General features: G+C 41.4%; 1 long non-coding RNA gene across 5 annotated transcripts in view; it reads right to left on the reverse strand.

The window, feature by feature from the left end:
- The window catches only part of LOC135447768 (uncharacterized), a 35,036-nt gene that overhangs the window by 3,485 nt on the left and 12,779 nt on the right, over positions 1-18,772 (reverse strand). For 3 of the 5 annotated variants that reach the window (XR_010440296.1, XR_010440294.1, XR_010440297.1), the window contains 3 exons: positions 11,687-11,831; positions 9,190-9,283; positions 5,115-5,176 (listed from right to left, as the gene is read on the reverse strand). This is a non-coding gene — a long non-coding RNA (uncharacterized LOC135447768). The remainder of the gene's footprint in view (positions 1-5,114; positions 5,177-9,189; positions 9,284-11,686; positions 11,832-18,772) is intronic. The other 2 variants (XR_010440298.1, XR_010440295.1) reach the window with 1 other exon arrangement.

Genomic DNA, 18,772 nt, shown 5'->3' on the forward strand with positions numbered 1-18,772 from the left:
GATCCACTGTACAGTGATCCACTGTAAATGGATGCAAAATGTGTAAAAAGTGTAAAAATCTCCGTCTCTTGTCATGCCAGTCTGACAATAGAGGAGCAGTTTCAGAGCTCTGCCACTCCTCTCACATTCTGTTTACAACAGCAGCCAGCCTTTTTTTGCTTTATACTTGCTTGAACAGTTCTCTGGCAAACCTGGTTTGCGTTTTTATCACATGGCAGGCAAGAGGACCAAGCCATGATTATAACCAAAATAAACACCTGAGAGATTTACCCTCTGGCCAAGAGCTGTCTCAGGATGGATGGCATTGCACACGCCTGTGAGCATCACCAAAATGAACAGAGTCTGCTCAGGAAGCTGGCAATGCATCACACAGAAATTCCCAGCTGAGGAGAATTCCTGGATAATCCCCACAAACCCTGCCAGGATTCCCTGCAGCCCCAGCACAGCCCTGCTGGACACCAGCACAGACCTCCAGAAGAGAGGCAGCTTATTCTGAATTAATGAATTTTGTCTGACTCATTCTCCTCAGAGGTAACTCTGCTTCCTCACTGTCCCACAGCTCAAGAAGCAGCTTCCAGCCTAAATTCATCCCAGGACATGCATGTGGTGGTGTTTGCAGGGGTCCCAGGATGAGGGAAGAGATGAGAAGCTTGACTCCATGTTTCAGAAGGTTGATTCATTATTTTATGATATATATTATACTAAAAGAAAATTATATACTAAAACTATACAAAAGAATAGAAGAAAGGATTTCATCAGAAGGCAAGCAAGGAATAGAAAAGGATGATAAAAAATCTTGTTACTGACCAGAGAGTCCAAGACAGCTGTGATTGGTCATTAATTAAAAACAACCATATGAGACCAATCAAAAATGCAGCTGTTGCATTCCACAGCAGCAGCAGATAATTATTGTTTTTATTTTCCTCTGAGGCCTCTCAGTTTCTCAGGAGAAAAAATCCTAGCAAAGGATTTTCCAGAAAATATGCCCATGACAATGGCATTTATACTTGTTCTTTGCTAAAAATCAAACAGCAACTAACTAATGAAACAAAACCAAAAAAAAAAAACCTCACAAAACCCAACAATCCACCTTTTCTAGAAGGGAAGGTCTCATTTTCAGGCATTTATCCTTCAGAGACTGGTTTGGGCTGCAGTTTGACACAGAATTGTCCAGAGCTGTGGTGGGTCAGCCTTGGCTGATGGGCAAAGTGCACCCAGCTCCTGGCTCACCTTCCCCTCGCCTGGATTGGGGTGGATAAATGGGAAAAACACAACCAAGGGAATTCAGGGGTCAGGACAAGGAGATTCTGCAGGTGCACCCAGTGCAGCAGCTCAGCCGTCTGTTCATGTGCACAGCGCACAGAGAATTGTTATTTTGACCTGACAAACCCAGAGTCACAGTCCTATCAGTCTTTGTTATCAGCTTGTCAGCCCCCTAATAAATACATTCCATCATCTCTGTGGGAGTTTCACTCATTTAGATGGTAATTCCTCTTCATAGGTATGTTCTACACCAGGTGCCAAATATAATCATCTGTAATATTGCTGGGGATGTATTTTAACACTTCTCATGTCCCTACACTTGTGTGTGGTTTTATTATGTAGAAAGTGTCTGAATTTAAGTTTATATGACCCATCCATGCAGGACATCTTCCTCTTGAAACTTGGAACCATTACTGCACTTGTGAAATGTGACAGTAAGGCAAAGTAACAAAAATTTATCTCAAATCCAATTAAAATGTTTTGAGCAGTCTAAGCTACCATTAAACTTTTTTTCTCCTGGTCTGTTTGTGAAGTGTCCCATGAGCTTGGTGCTGCAGTAGAAGTGATTTTAGAATATTTTTGTTCATCTGAACTTGAGACATTCAGGATGTTTCTCTCCAGCCTGCCAGGCAGTGCAAATGGCTCTGCAGTTCCCTCTCCCCACTCCCAGATTGGCCCTCTGGGAGGGAACAGGGACCGAGTGAGAGCCTGGCATTAATAAAAGCTAGACAGGCTCTGCCACACTTTGCATCAGACTCCCAGTCTACAAATCTGGTCAGATCTTTCCCCAGGTACTTCTGGAAGCTTTTCTATCCCATCTGCAACAAGGAACAATCATTTTAGCTGATTTTTTAGTTATTTTAGTGAGCCTGTATTTAAATTTTGCATAAATAGAGATATTTAGAACTGCATCCATAACTTTAAGGGTTTTTTTAAGAATTGTTTGAGCAATACAAGCACAATCTTTTTCAGATTTTAAGGAGTAGCAGGATTTACTGTAGACTTCACCCTGTAGTAAAGTGGGGAGAAAGGAAGGGGTATTAGCAGTATCTGCCACTATTGCCAGAATTTTCTACTGCCAAATCCATAATACTTCAGGTCTGAAGTTTTCTGAAGGACAAAGCACAGCCCCTATTAATTCCCATCTTAAAAGTTCCATCTCCAAAGTCTGTCTTATTCTTTGATGTGTAAAAACTGAAGTGCATCGAGGATGAGGACTCACCTGTGAAAACATGGCAATTAGTTCTGCATGAAAGCAATCAAGTCAAATTCAAGAAGGAGAACAAGCTCTTCTGTCTCACAGACTGTCCCAGAAGACCCTTCCAAAAGGATGATCAAGAATACTGGGAAATATTTAACAGCAAAGGAATAGCTTCTTTGAAAAATAAAAGAGTGGTCCTCAAACCACTCAATTTTTTGGCCTAAAGAGTTAAAAACCAAAGAGTAGAACAAAACTTTAAAGTGTTAGGTCTGGAAAAAATGGAAATGAGCTGGAATTTGTATTCTGAAGAAGAGCTAAAGTAGAGCAAGAGAAGAAAACAGCTGCTTCAGGAATACAAACACTAAATTTATGAATGCAGAGAGGCCAGTGAGATTGAGCTGTTTAATGTATTGTGTAAAACTGTTGCCTAAGAATATTTAACCAGGAAGCCAAAAACTGAGTCCAGGCTGGACTAAGTCCATCAGTGGGTTACCTCCCCATTCTTTTTGATTATTTTTGAATTATTTCTTTTCCTGCTGATGCTCAAGCCTGGAAAGCTGCATTGCAATAGGGAAGGGCCTCAGCAGCACCATGGCAGCCCCAGGCAGGGGCGGGTCCCTGGTGACACTGAAGGGACACCTGGCCCAAGCCAGGCCAGCCAGGTTTGCTCAGCACCACAGCATTTCATTCTTGCACTGCATAATTACAGCTCATCTCCTAAATGGCTCCTTCAGAGCAACAAAGAGCAGAAAAGCTAAAACCTAACTCAGATGAGAAAACACAGATTTGGTTCCAGAAGTGAAATAAATGTAATGTAACCAGGGAAATCCAGTAACAGGGTGGTCAGGGATGTGGGGAGGGATTTTAACATCACTTTCTCATTTTTATTTTTTGTTTTCTGTCTCGAATTTAGTTGCTTTAATCACCCTCAACACAATCAAAAGTTACCCTACACATAATAATGTATAGGCTAATATAATATTTTCTATTATTTGTGTATATTGTCTGCTACTTGCCCTCACACCAGCTCAGCAGGTAAAGGAAGAAGGGGAATTTTGCCATTCTGATTATTTGTTGCTATTCTGGTTATCCTGACAGGCTCTGCAGGTCTCTACCAGTGGCAGAGGCCTGGACAGAATTAGAATATATTGGAATTGGAATTAGCTAATGAACACAAAAGGCTACTGAAGCCTTGTGTCCCTACAGGCATGTGTGTGTCACAGACATATTTTATGAAATTTTTTTTCTGTAAGATCTTTTCTCTTGAGAAGCTGAGAAGCTTCAGCTTCTCCACGTTTTGCTGCTTTGGAATGCGATTTGGAGAATTGTTTACTTAGCATGTGAAATTGTTTTTACCTGATGACCAATGACAGCCACCTGTGTGGAGGCTGTCAGGAGTCACAAGATTTTATTCATTCCATTCCCCTCTAATCCTTTCAAGCCTTCTGATGAAATCCTTTCTTCTATTCTTTTAGTAGAGTTTTAATTTATCATTTTCTTTTAATATAATATATATAATAAAATAATAAATCAGCCTTCTGAAAGATGGAGTCAAGATTGTCATCTCTCCCCTCGTCCTGGGACCGCTGTGAGCACCAGCACATCTGTGTTCATACACACACCCACACTTTGCAGCACTGGACCAGAAATGAAACCAGATCAACTTTAACTCCCTCAGCAGAGATTCACCAACACAAACCATCCTCTTTCCATTGGCTGTGGACAAAAATCTAAAATTAAAACCAATTTTTGTGACTGTTTGCTGAAATAATCAGTTTTATTCTTGCTTACAATGACTCCAGCACATAAAAGAAACTGCTGGATCCATTATCAGTTACACTCTGCTTGCCAGTCTCAGCTATTTATGATGCTAAATTATACAGCCCGAGTACAAAATCAAAAGTTGCCAAAAACCAGGGAACTCATAAATTTGGAAAGCAGAAGAGGTAGGAGGGATGGCTAATGCCATTAGAAGCAATGGCTAAGCTCCTTCAAAGGGATAATTCCATGTGCTGTTCAACAGGTCAATAATCAACACATTTCAGCCATTTGAATATCATTTATCAGGCACTGTCCTGTGACAGCTACTGTCAAGCATACAATTATGCTTTTGGTTCTATTGCAATGATTTTTGGTTGTAGAATGAGTCCCAATTTCTAAGAGTATCCTAAACTGCAAAAAACCATTCTGCATGTTTTCATTTGGATTGCAAATGAAGCAAGGTGCCTTTATACCATGTCCTACTTCTCCCTAATGTATAAACTCCCTCTACAACTACTTATCTTATGATTTTAATTTAAAAGCTAATCTTCTAGAATTAATATTAATTAATATGACTTTTTGTATTTCCCTACCACCTTCCATGCTCTCAAGTTGCAAGTTTGCAGCTGGAATGGCTCAGCCCCTCTGCAGGGCTTTATCTTCCTCACAGATAACAAATCTGTGCCAGCTTGCTGAATAATCCCAGTGGTGCTCAGTTATTCAGAACTGCTCCATCTGTGTGTCCGTCCATCCATCCATCCATCCATCCACTCTGAGTGTCTCTCCCACCTCTCCTGAGGGATCCACATCCCAAAAATGCTCTTTCCAAAGCTGCCCTGCAGGCAGAGGCAGCCCCAGCCCTGCCTGAAGCCCTCAGGTGTTTGCTCACCTGCCCAGGTGCAGTTCTGGCCTCTCAAGTCAACTCTGCTGCTGCCAGAGATAGAGGGAGACCTGCAAAGGGGGTGCAGCAGGAGAAAATGGAATTATTCACTGGAAACACTCTAAGAAAAGTGAATGGAAAGCAAACATTTCAGGCAGGAAGGAGAGCAGGTCAGAGATCAGCAGATTCCATCAGGCTGATGAGTTCAGGTTTCTCCTCACATCCAAGATCTGCCATCTCCATTGGTTTGCCATTGATAGGCATTGAGGCAACCCAATTATTCTATTATTGAAATTAGATAATGAGATAATTACAGAAACTTCCTTTCCAAGCTCGTACATGCTCCACTGACACAGGTTGCAGAAATATTCCTGCCAAGAATTTGATTATTAAATGTGAACTTGCTTCAGCAGAGATGCAGAAATGCCCTTGATCCTTTGTCACACATCTGTGCAGCTCTTTTTTGGTTCAGCACAAAGTTCAAACATGGGATGTGAATCAGCAGCTAATCATTTTCCAAAATATTTGCCTTATAAAAATTTCCTTAGAAGAAATATTCTCTTTTAAAAAGGGATTTTGTTGAAAAAGCTTTACTTTTTATTTTCATTCTCATGCTTTACTATGCACAACAAATCAGTTTTTAATGAAAGATGGCACTAATATACTTACAAGTCGCATAAACCAATGGACTTTGTTTAATGAATAACCCTTGGACAAGGTACCAATGTATTTTAGTAGTTAAATTTCCAGTAAGATCAACATTCCATCACTCCAATATCAAAGCTGCTGCCTTGAGCAGCTACTCACTGCTGGGACGTTTGTGGGAGCTGAAGCTGCTGCCTCCCAGTTGTTTGTTACCATTATATATACCATTATTTATATATTTTTTTATATATACCATTATTTTCTTTTGCCAGAATGGGATGTGCTGAGGCAGCAGGATGTTCAGTACCAGGATTCCCTCATCTGCCCCAGGGGAACATCAGCCAAGTTAACTCCAGTCCAGCTGGTCCTGCACCATTCAGTGGTGAATCAAAAGGAATGGAAGGATTTATTCTCAAGAGTAATTCAGGGTCACATGCATTTTATAACATGGTAAAAATAAATTTAATTATCAAAAGAACTGCTCCAACACTGAGCCCTTTCCATTGTCAGCAGCTGTTCCCAAACAGCTCCAGTGTGGGTGCCTTGCCATGGCATTCAGTCCTTCAGGAACTGCTGCTGCTGCACTGTGGGAACCTTCCAGAAGCTTCCACAGATCCTGAAGTGCAGCTTCTGCACTTCCAGAAGCTTCCACAGATCCTGCATCCCCTTCTCACCAAAACCTGGCCATGCACAGGGGACAGAGGTGACCCCACAGCCACACCAGCAGCATTCCCAGAGCCAAGCAGAGCTGCCAGGAGCACTCAGAGCTGGGCCACGCTCAGTCCCCACCATCTGGAAGCCTCTGCCCAGAGGCACAAGATTTGTCTCCAGCAACTGGAACCTGCAGCAGATTTGGATGTCTTTGCATCACGCAAATGCTCTCTCTTTCTGACATAGCAGTAATCCCCAATTACAGCCCTGACTGCAGGAATATGCTGCTAAAACCATGAGAAAGGAAAAAAAAACCTCCTGTTGAGAGAACATCCTTGATAAAGCAGCAGTGGCCTGATGTCAATTAGGCCTAGGGACATACAAGTTTTTTAATGTAAGACAGAACTGCTGGTTTCAGTCATACAGGTGGATTCATTTATAAATGCTGACCCTGACATATAATTTTCAATAAAAGCTGTGCTTTTCTATCTAATTTCCATCTTTCAGCTGAGACATTAGCATTTCTTATTCAATGTTCTTCCCTCTCAAGCATTACCTCAGATTAATTGGCACTGTATAAAATAAGTTCCTGGGTGCACAATGGTAACCATGGTAGCCTCCATCCTATCTTCACAATGCATATGCAATTCAGTCCTCAGGAAAACATAATTAGTACGTAGCAGAACACATTCTCTCCAAACACATCACCGTGCTAAGAAATGCACTAAATCAAAGCAAATGATGCCCACAGCCTCCACCCAACTGGGCTCCCGTTGCTGAGCAGTTACATTACAAATGAATATACTCTTAAATAGTTTTGCTGCAGCATCCCCAACTTGCACATTGTGCTTCTCTCCCGTGTTTGCTCTGCTGTCTGGCCAAAGGGTGGCAATGTTCTCCTGGCTATCAGCAGGATTGCATTCCTGCAGGAGCAGCTCTTTGCAGCCAAGGCAGAGCGCTCTGCATCATTAACTGCGCTGCTAACTGGGTCCCAGTGCATCAGCACTGACCCTTCAGCTACAGCAACAGAAATATTCACACACACTTTGGCCTGGTACCCAACGAGCTGTGTGAAGGCACGTTCACGTGGATCTCCTTATGGGGGAAATTAAAAAGCATAAGCAGCTCAAAAAGCAAAGAGTGCTCTCTGTTCCTTATCACACACAATCAGGCCCTGCTGAGGTGCTCCTGAGTGTTTGCACAGGACAATCACTGCTCTGCAGGCAGGGAGAGCTCCCACAAGCCTGCCTGCCCAGGAAGGGCCACCCAGACCCTTGAGGTTGCTTCAGAAAGCTGATTGAACTCGTTTGAGAAGTTTCCCGTGGCTCCTCTGGGGATTTGCCACTTGTGAGGATTGAAATAATCTGAAGCAAACATCTGCAGCAGGGCCTGAGCAGCACAGCCACAGAGGGTGGCAGTGACACAGCAGCACGGGGCAGGCTGGGCAGCTGGCACTGCTCTAATTAGTGCACAACAATCCCTGAGTTAATGGCAGAAAATGGGAATAATCACATGGAGAATAAACTGCTGCCCTTGTGCTGGACACACTCCCACCATTACCAAACACTGCCTGTCCCACACCCAGACATCCAGACAGATTCCCTAAGACACTAAAAGAAAAATTATGCTTTTCCTGGAAAAGTTACACTTAGACACCCACAAAAAAAAAAAAATCCATTTTCAAATGCCATCAACTATTATCTGCTAAATTACTGTTAGCTACAAAAAGCAAAATAAGAACCACTTCTGCCCAAAACAGGAGCAACAAGAGTAAGGAGGTGTCCAAACCTGTCCAGGATAGTTCGCACTTAGCAAACATGAAAGTAATTTAGTTCTTCATCTGAAAAAATATTGGTTTGTTTACTGAAGTGTTAAAAAGGCTGCTTTCATTAAGCCTGGGATATCACTGTGTCAGATGAAAGCAGGCACTCACTACACTGTGGTAACAATTCCAGACAGCTGGTTTTGAACCCCAAATCAACCCAGCCAATATGAAACCAAGTAGTTGCCTGTAGTTAACTCATCCCAGAATTCTTAGCAATTTTCATATTTACAAGACAGATCTTCACTTTATCCCCTGTACGTGTGCATGAGAGGAAATACTTTCCAATCCACACTAAAAAACTCTGAAACAGCTCTAATATTTTTAAATACTTTTGATAATCCTATTTGGCCTTTCCTGTACACCAAGGATTTTCTCTGGACACTTTTCTCCTCGTGCCCTGGCAGTGCTGGTGTCAGACAGAATTGCTGACATTGCCATTGTCACTGCCAGCCCTGCAGTGCCAGCCTGCAGGAGAACACATCACAGCCCCATTGCAGACATTATGGCAAAAAGGAGCATTATGAGCACAACATTCCAGCCACCCACATGCTAATGATGCATGGACATCTGATTCCACACATTTTGACTTTTAGATATGTGAGGGAATGGAAATAAACATTTCTGTCAAGTAACAGCGCCACAAAACAACTTTTCAGGTAAAAATGTCATTATTTCAATTATACAGAAGCACAGAAATGCCCTCTGTTAACTCTGTAACACTTAAGTAGACACATCACACTTCCCTTTTATGGCCAGTATAAAATTTATTTGGCAAAAAAAATGGGGACAACTGGTAAAATGGCACATTTTATGTGCAAAAGCATGCTAGTGCAGGAAAAGCTATTTATCTTCATACAGGTGATGACATTTATTTCGTGCAATTACATTGGCTAATCTATCACAGAAGTGTTACATGACACCAACTTTGCATTTTTCTGAAGATTTTCTGAAGCATTTCATTACCTGTTTTGTCACCTGGTCTCATCATGGCAGCAATTCTAAGAAAAGCTTTCAGGTGGTTCTAATAATTGCTGGACTCACTGCACTCCCAGCTATCCTGGACAGAGGAGAAATGTTAATTAGTGAGCACAAAAAGGACCAAAATCAACTCAAGGTTCAGGTGGCAGAGTTTGGGAGCAGGATGATCACAAAAACTCATCTGCCACACGTTTCATGCTCTGTTCCTGTTACATAAACTTGGCTTTGCTCGCTGTAAAACGCCCAGGCAAGACTATCTGTGCCTGCAGAACATTCTGAACCCACCCTGCTAAAACACAGATCACTGAGCCCTCAGAGTAAGAGTTTTTATAAACCATCACATGAAAGGTAAATATAGAATGGAGGTGGGGGAAAAAAAATCAGTGACTGGATTTTGGGAATGATAATTAGGTACACTCAGCTGTCCCATGCCACATGGCTGGGGGAAATCTTACAGGCACGTCAGCAACAGAAATACAAGTCACTGTTCTATTATTATCCTAAATAATATAATTTAGGTAATAACAGTGTAAAATATTGAAATATTTTAAATGCCTTTAAAATGCTGAAAACAAATTTTCTTGGTCATTAACTGCTGAACATTAGAATTTTTATTTTTTTTTCCATTAAGATTATTTAATGTTTGTGAAATTACTTGAACGCCATTTAATTACTTGAAATTCAGAAGCATCATCGGTTTCAGTCATCCTTCCCAGAGAAACCTCCTTCAACTGCCAACACACCAAATATTTGCCAGCCATGAATGTCTATATATAGTGAATAAAGTGTAGGGATGTATGCACTAGGAAGCAGTGCTCCTTTCAAAGTCTCTGGCTTTTGGTACCAAACAGATATGGAATGATTCACTAGAGAAAAACCTCCCCAGGAAAGCTGAAAGAGAAGAGCCTAAAAAAAGCTCCTTCCACTGAAGTGCAGTGCAAAGACAAAACCAGCAGCACTTTTTCAAACAAAGGAGAAGCTGCTGAAGTTCCCACGAGCAGAATTTCACAGCACAGATCCTACACAGAAGCTGCTCTTTTTCTCCATCTGAAACGCCAAGTTTTGGATCAATATTGCAGATGCACAACTTGCAGATGCAATCCCGAGGTACAACAGAATGCAAGATGCCTCCAGACACTAACTCAGGACCAGGCAGTGCAGTTAAAATATCCCAGTGATTTGCAAACCAGCGAGGTTTTATGAACCACTCCAGATCACCTCCCATATTTTCAAGTACTATGTGTACATTTATACAACAAAAGGAAGATGAATTAAGCACGACACCAGCATCAGTCTTTTTGATGTCTGCAGCACACTTATGTCAAGATTTCTGCCATAACACTCCTTAAAACTTTCTGACAACTCGCAGATTTCCTGAACATTCTGAAAGTGTACAGAAGCATTTATGGTGTCGGCAGGTTTTTTTCTCATTTGGAGAGGAGGGATGATATTATTCATAGAATTAGAAATGTATTTTGTAGTAATTTCCCTGGTCCGCAGGTACGAATAGAGGTCTGTGCTTGCTGCCATCCAAACATTATGGAGTTGATCCCTTGTCCAAAGATCTGAACCTAAACACAGTCCATGTATTGCAGATATAAACTGAAGTTTCAAAACTCATGTTTAAAATACTTACCAAACCTTACAGTGATTTAAATTCAGATTTCTGGCTATGTTCATGAGCATGAAAATCACGTGAGAGTTTCCCCATCAGCCCTCAGTCCAAGACTCCTCTCCTAAGCCCATGAGTGTGAAATACTCATTTCTCCTTTTTTGTTAAGCCAGATGCCATTGAGGATAAATGGAATAACGATTATACACAATTATTATATAAATAACAATGTATATAACACACATACATATAACATATATATATGTGAAATAATATATATAACATATATATGTGTGTATGCAAATGCACATTCAGGGACACAAGTGGTGGTTTCTGCTACAGAAAAAAATACGAAAAAATTAGGCAGAGGCTGGTGACAGTAACTGCCCAAGTGACAACAAAAGGCATGGCAAGAGTTTTGCCACCAATGTGAGCATTACAAGCTCTGACACCCATCACTACTGACTTTTTTGCTAGATGACATTTCACAATGTGCCTGAGAATCCTCTAATTGCCATCAACAATATTCTGTTGGTAGGTGCTGCAGTAGAATATTCTGCTCCACACATTCCGGTCCCTTTCAGCAGACCAGCCAGATCAGTCGAAAACAGGCATCTTGCAGGTGTGTTGTGAAATGCAGCAATGATTAACTGTGAAATAGTCACTCAGGAGCTGAGCCTTTTCTTTAAACAACGCTGGTTTACAAATGCTGTCGTTTCTCAGCACAGAGAGGAGCTGTCACTGCAGTGACACACTGCAACGCCAGCTCCGGGGTAATTGCGCTGATTAGCAAACAAAATATTCATGGCCCATTTGAATGAATGGGAAAATTGTAAGACAAACTCGTGCTTGGTTAAGTTAATAAAGTACCTTGTCTTCTGATGTGCTCCTGTGGGAAGTGGGAAGCCAAAAGTGTGCAGCACATGGACTGACTTCAGTGCCTTTTCACAGGGAACACTCTGTTCCTTCCAGGGGGATCACTTCAAAGGTTATTTCAAGTTCATTTATCCAGTTTCTGGAAATGAGAGAGGGCAATGGATCAAGAACAACAGTGCAGTAGCTAAATACTGAAATGTAGAGCTGTCAATTAAAAATTACAAATAGTCCAACAGAAATGTGTGACTAACTTGGGGGGCCTTTTCCCTCCAGTTTTCTGGAGGTTCCAAAACACTGGGCAAAAGGAACAGTTTTATCAAGAGCAAATACTATGCAAATGTGCCATAAGCACTAGCTTATTGGCCATTAATACAGAATCTTGAGTAAGAACAAACTTAAAGATTGGACACCTGATTTTCCCTGCCAAGCTAACAGTCTCTGTGCAAGTCTCTTTTCTGGAGAACTCCTGAGAAACAGAAAGGGGGAGAAAAGCAGCTTACCCTGCTATGCTAAAAGCCACCAGCAAGGGATAATTCTCTCTCTGCTTTCCCATTCACAATGGTGCTCTTGGAAACAGATTTATTTTGTACTTCAGTGCCTAATAACAGCTGTTGTGCATTTATTGTCCCACTACCCTGACACAGTAATGTTATCCTACTTAACTCTGGACTCTTTCTGACACAAAAACACACCCACCACGGCATTCCCTAATGCTGAACCACACTGGCAGGGACTGGGGCTCCAGGGCTCTTCACACTGCATTTCACTCCCCCTGTGCTAATGGGCACAGGTCAGCACAGGGTAATTGCAAACAATCACCAGCAAATAGGAAATGCCCCATTTTAATGCCAAGGTTGGCAGACTTGGCTTTCAGACAGAAGCATTTAAAGCAGCATTGCTCTGTTGTTTTATTCCTCACATTTGGGATGTTTTTCAGACACTCCCAGAGTCCATTTCAGTCCAACAGGACTTTGGCTTTACACCCAACATTTCTAAGTCCCATTCCCACAGAGCTGCCCTCCCCTTCAGCTCCCATCTCCCCTGATTTCCTTTGGCTTTGTCAGAATTTGATTCACCCATCCCATGGCTCCTCATACAGACCCCAAACGTGGACTCAGATATGATTTTCTGAAGACAACTCTTCAGCATTATCCAGCTCCACAGATTTCACCATTTTTCCAAATGGATTTCACTGGAGAGGTGGTGTGGATATGAGGAGAGATACTAAAAGAACAATGGGCTTGTTCACAATTCCCATTTCCTTCCAGAATCAAAGACTCATTTTATAAAACTTCTTCAGTGTCTGGTCCTTATCAAACACAGATGCCACACACAGCTAGAAATCTTCATTTGTTTGTAGCAAGAGATAGTTAAGCATAAACAATTAGACATTTCTAGCAGTCATGTCTTCTTCTCCCTAATTACCCTTGAAGGCAGAGTTTAAAAACTCAAACTCTCACTATATGCATGAGTTACCTTGCAAAGTTCTCTAAGATGCTCATGAATTTCCCTTTTTATGTCCAAATCATCACAAGTTCATAACTTGGTATGGTGAAGTGGTTTAGAGTTTCATTTAAAAGAGAAAAAAAAGGGGGGAAAGAAACATGGGGAGCTAAAAAAGGATATTTAGAAAACAGAGTAAATACTAACCACAAATAGCTTAGTTCATCTTTTTTTTCTGGGTGAGCAATAAACTGAAAAAAAAAAAGCTGAGATATTTCTTTCAGTCATATTTTCCATGATCCGCACTTATGTCACACAAAGTGGTACTTGAAAGAAATTCTACTTGTATTAAAAATGAAATGCTTATGTCTCTCTTATTTAGGCAAAAACCCCACTGTTCAGCAGGCATAAAAGTATTTGTTTATTCGATCTTGTTACCTATTCTGTAAGTTTTTATAACCTTCTAAAACATGAAGCAGCACACTGTGTAAGAGCTCCTCCAGTTTTCTCTGAAAATCCTTCCCAAACAGCGGCTTAAGCTCTTTAAACACTTGTCCAACATTCTCTGCATGCACTGACACCATGGAATGCCTTCCAATAATAAAGAAAAGTAACAGCATGGTATTTTATTTTTCATTTTCCCTGAGCTCTAAGTCGTATTTGCAAGACAATGATTAGTTCATGAGCAATTAACTCATCATGTGCTTAAGACAGAAGCTGTTTATTCTGCATTTTTACAGCCAAAACAGAAAGGGTGGGCTTGTTTTGGGCAATTTCATGCTGATTACTTCTGGTATTAATACAAAAATCTTAAATCAGTGGGACTACCTGAATATTGCTGAAGACATCAGCCACAGAGGAACGTGTCAGCCTTTTCTTTGAGCAACAAAATGAAATAAAGCAAGGAAACGAGCTGGAATGAGCAAGCCATAAACATTTTCCAGAGGAGACACTCTCCAAGCATGATTCCTGTGCTCGCACAAACTGCTGAGAGGCACCAAGTGGGCGAGCAGGAGGATGCTCTGTTCCTCTCTGATTCCCACATTGTTTTGCTCTGGCAGGAGCAGTGAGATGAACACACCGGGTTCTCTGTTTGCTGCCCAAATCAAAGTTTGTCTCTCCCTGGGCTTCAGAGTGAGCAATCAGGCTCTGGCCGTGGGCAGAGCTGGCACAGCAGCACAGCCCAGTGCTCCACTCAGCTACACCAGCACAGAGAGATAAAATAGAGAGAGAGAGAGATAGAGAGATGATCAAGAGATGATCAAGAGAGAGATGAGAGAGAGATAGAGAGAGAGATAGAGAGAGAGAGATAGAGAGATAGAGAGAGAGAGATAGAGAGAGAGATAGAGAGAGATAGAGAGATAGAGAGATAGAGAGAGATAGAGAGAGATAGAGAGAGAGAGAGAGAGAGAGAGAGAGAGAGAGAGAGATAGAGAGAGAGAGAGAGAGAGAGAGAGAGAGAGAGAGAGAGAGAGAGAGAGAGAGAGAGATAGAGAGAGATAGAGAGAGAGAGAGATAGAGAGAGATAGAGAGAGAGAGAGAGAGATAGAGAGAGAGAGAGAGAGAGAGAGAGAGATAGAGAGAGAGAGAGAGAGATAGAGAGAGAGAGAGAGAGAGAGAGAGATAGAGAGAGAGAGAGAGAGATAGAGAGAGAGAGAGAGAGATAGAGAGACAGATAGAGAGACAGATAGAGAGACAGATAGAGAGACAGATAGAGAGACAGATAGAGAGACAGATAGAGAGATAGAGAGACAGATAGAATCCTGCCTTAAAAGGCCACATTTGAAAAGAAACCATTTGGAGGATTCCTCATTTACCTGTAGAACAGCAGACAGAAGCCCAAGGACCATTTAAAAGAAGACAGGAACATCTCAATATTGGCAAGGTCCACTATTCATTTTTCAAACCAAAATACTGACTAAAGCCATGTTCTTTGAAAAATGACTATGTTTCAGGGTCACATTAAAACTTTGGGATTTGGTTTTTCTGCAGTTATTGTAATCATAGCTCCCAGTCAAATTGAAGAGCACGAGCTAATTGAGCTCAGAAGGAAATATATTCAGCTCAAGCCCTGTTAAAGCAATGCCTCCTCCTTCTTCATGCTGACTTCTATTTAAACATGGAGAAATGACTCTTTAAAAAAAAAGAAAAGTGAATTTGAAACCACTTGGGATCAGCAGGATCAAAAACCAGCCACTACTTCTTAAAAAGAATTGGTCAGAGGAGAACTGAATCAAGGGTAAAGCAGCAGGGCTAAGGCCTGGGTGAAAAATGAGAATGCTGATCAAATTTGTAGCACTGCTTTAGTCACTGCTCAGACACTTTAGGCAAGAAAGAGATTTGGGAGGTAGATTGTCAACCAATATCACCTCAGACAGCTCCAGTGCAGCTGACTTAGCCAGGTTTACAGGAGCTTTTGATCTCAGAATGAAGGATTTCCAGAAATCCTTTAAATTTCAAAAGTGAGAGGAAAGGGAGGCAGCTCAGGCTGAGAGGGAGCACAGGAAGCATCCTCAGTACAGGGAGAAGCACAAACACCACAGACCACCAGAACATCCCAAAAATTCCAACAGAAACAAGATATCAACCATCAAATCCAAAGCAGAAGAGTTCCCTTCAGCCCCCAGCCCTCTGCTTTAATTATTATCCATTCCCTCTCCAGGCTGCACCTTCACATGAGGGTTTTTTAAACCTGCACAACTGAAATCCACAGAGATTCCATATTTACTGCAGCTAAACACCCATTCAAATATTTCTGAAAGTAAGTATTTAGAAAAATAAATCATTGTTGTTTCATAAGAAAATCAAACTAACATGGAATCCTTGTTCTCTCACAGCCTTTCTTGTCTCCACCCTCTCAGAGAACTTTTAAATCTGAAAAGTCAGTCAGACCCATGTTGTAAGGATTGGTTCTAAAAAGAGAGCAACATAAACTCAGAAATGGAAAGAAAACCTCATTTCCACTGTCCTTGAAAAGAACAGAGAACTACAGAACTATTTTTGCCCACAAAGCCTAAAAAAAGGGAAAAAGTTAAAAAAAAAAGGATCAAATAATTTAAAATGAAATAGATATTTCTATATTGAAAAATATACTGAAATAACTCCAAACAGGAACAAAGAAGATGCTCATCTATTCTTGACTCCCATAGTTTTAAAATCCTTGTCTTACTCTGACAATTCACATTGACTTCTGGCACAAAGGATTCCAACCAACTGAAAAAAAAATCTTGGTGAAAAAAACCTTAATATTTCAAATTAAGATTAACAAACATATCATATCAAAGCTTTTTTCAAAGATTATGAAACGGCAAGCTATTTAATAAAGTTGTCATTTTTTCTTTCCTGAATTCTTCATTCCAAATGTTCCATTTTGGTTACTTTGATGTATTTTATATTCACAAAGAGCAGTTTGAATACAAGAAGGGAACAAAATGGTGAAGGATGTTCCTAATATATCAATGAAAAAAAAATCCTGACATGAAAGTTCTTTTTTGTAAAGTTGCAAATCCCAAGGAAAGTCTGGATAAACTCTGCTCCCAAGACAAGTTTACTACCATAAATTATTAGTGCATTTATCTGCTACTTTGTCACACATCTTTATTTTTCTCACATTTTTCTACAAAATTAGGGTAAAGAATAAATACTCAACTGGAGAGTCTGAGTCCTTAAACAATATTCTGTGTCTCAGCTACCTTTTAAGGTTCTTTTTAATGCAATGTAAATATAATTTCTGGTAGTACTTAAAACATTAATCCAAACCAACAAGACCTGAGGGCACCTGCCAGTTCAGATTTCTGAGCAGCATTTTAGCTGACAGCAACTGTACACTGCTTAAAAGTCAGTTTAATTTCTACACAGTGCAAAATAATTCTTAAGAAAGTCACTGAACTCCTGCTCTACTGGAGACCCAGGCAAGGCATTAATTAGAGGTATTAGAGGTACCAATTTCAGATGCCGGTTTCTGGTGAGGGTTTGTATCAGGTTTTCTCTGCCCAGCAGCTCAGAGCCATTGCAGCCTCCTCACTGCTCCAGAGAGGAGTTCAGGGCTCAGCCAGCTCAAAAGCAGCACCTCCCACACGTGTTACTGCACAGCAGAGGAGGGAGCTGCTGGATGGGGAGTGCTGAGGAAGAACTGAGAAATAAATTCTGTGCTGGCTGCTGGTGCTGCAGATTTGCTGCACCTTTGGGTGAAGAGAGGTCGGTGTTACCAACAGAGCCTCCTGTGATGCCCTGGGATGGCTGGCCTAGAACAGAGGCTGGGTGGGGTTAAAGAATAAAGCAGGGATTTATTCAAAGGATCTCCTCCATGGATCCACCTTGGGCAGCACCAGAGCCCAGCCAGGGTTGCGCCCAAGATGAACCAAAATGGCCCCAAAATGCACGGCCGGGCACGGAGTCTCTCCCTGGGATCAGCTCTGCTCCATTTGCACCTTGCAGTTCATTGTCCCATTCCAGCTTTAGCCCTGCAGTCCCACCCTGCTTGTTTTTCTCTCTCCAGCCCACGGGGTTTGTGCTCTTGGGCTGAGATTTGGATCATTTGTCCTTGGTGCCCAGCTGGAGCAGGAATTGTTTTGTCTCCCTGCTCTGTGCACAGAGCTCACTATCCCCTTATGTGAAGCCCAAACCTAAACAATAAAGCAGCACAGAATCTGAAACATAGAAAAGCTAAACCTGAGGCATCACCTCGTGTCCCCATGCCAATGAACTGTCACCCCTGCAGTCGTGGCTGGACTCTCACAGACATTGGGATGTGGGGATTGGCACAGTATTGGGACAGGTTTGATCAGGCAATAATTTTGCTCAGAGCACCTCCCCAGCCTCTAATACCACATGTTCATGAGAGGTTCACAGCTCATGGGCAGTTCAAGGCAGCATTTCTCAAGCTGATTTTGCTCTGCTCCTGATGCTTCCCAGCAGCACAAACAAAGGAGGGTGTGCTAAAAGTCCAATTGCAGCTCTGGAATGACAGAGACAAAGGAGGCAGGAGCGTCAGGAACGTGCTGCTGTCACAGCACAGAACAAACTGACATTCTGACTGTGACAGACACACAGCACATTTTTTAGTTAAAAGTCTGGAATTAGACAGAGAAGGCAATAGTTACAATATGCAGCCAAAGGATTACTGAAGAATGTTAATTAAAACATTTTACCCCATTTATTACTCATGCACTATCCATAATTCATGGATCTTGGAGAAGTCAGACTAATTTTACCATAATGATCTCCTTAAAGATGGCTGATAATTGGGAAATATAATTCTTACCAGAACTTTGGGGGCTGAAGCTACATGATAAAAAACAAAATACCAAGGAACTCAGATTTTTAGATACTGAGCTAATTTCACAGAAAAGAAAGCTTGCATATTTAGCAGGAAGCCATCAAAATTCAAAATAGAAGCCAGCTTGAAATAAATGATGTCTTATTTTAGTAAGCAAATTTTGTTTAATTGCTCTTCAGAAAGGAATTCAGCTTGTAATGGAAGATAAAGTTTGCAGTGAGCAGTGCATAATAGCAAGCATAGCACAAACACAGCACAATAAAAACCATTCCCACCATGCATAAACTCCGTCCAGAGCACTGTGATTCAAAGCTATCAGTCATCCCTACTAAACCAGGGCAACGTTCTGACATGAAATC

Source organism: Zonotrichia leucophrys, chromosome 4A, assembly GCF_028769735.1.
Source record: "Zonotrichia leucophrys gambelii isolate GWCS_2022_RI chromosome 4A, RI_Zleu_2.0, whole genome shotgun sequence".
Lineage (NCBI taxonomy): Eukaryota > Metazoa > Chordata > Aves > Passeriformes > Passerellidae > Zonotrichia > Zonotrichia leucophrys.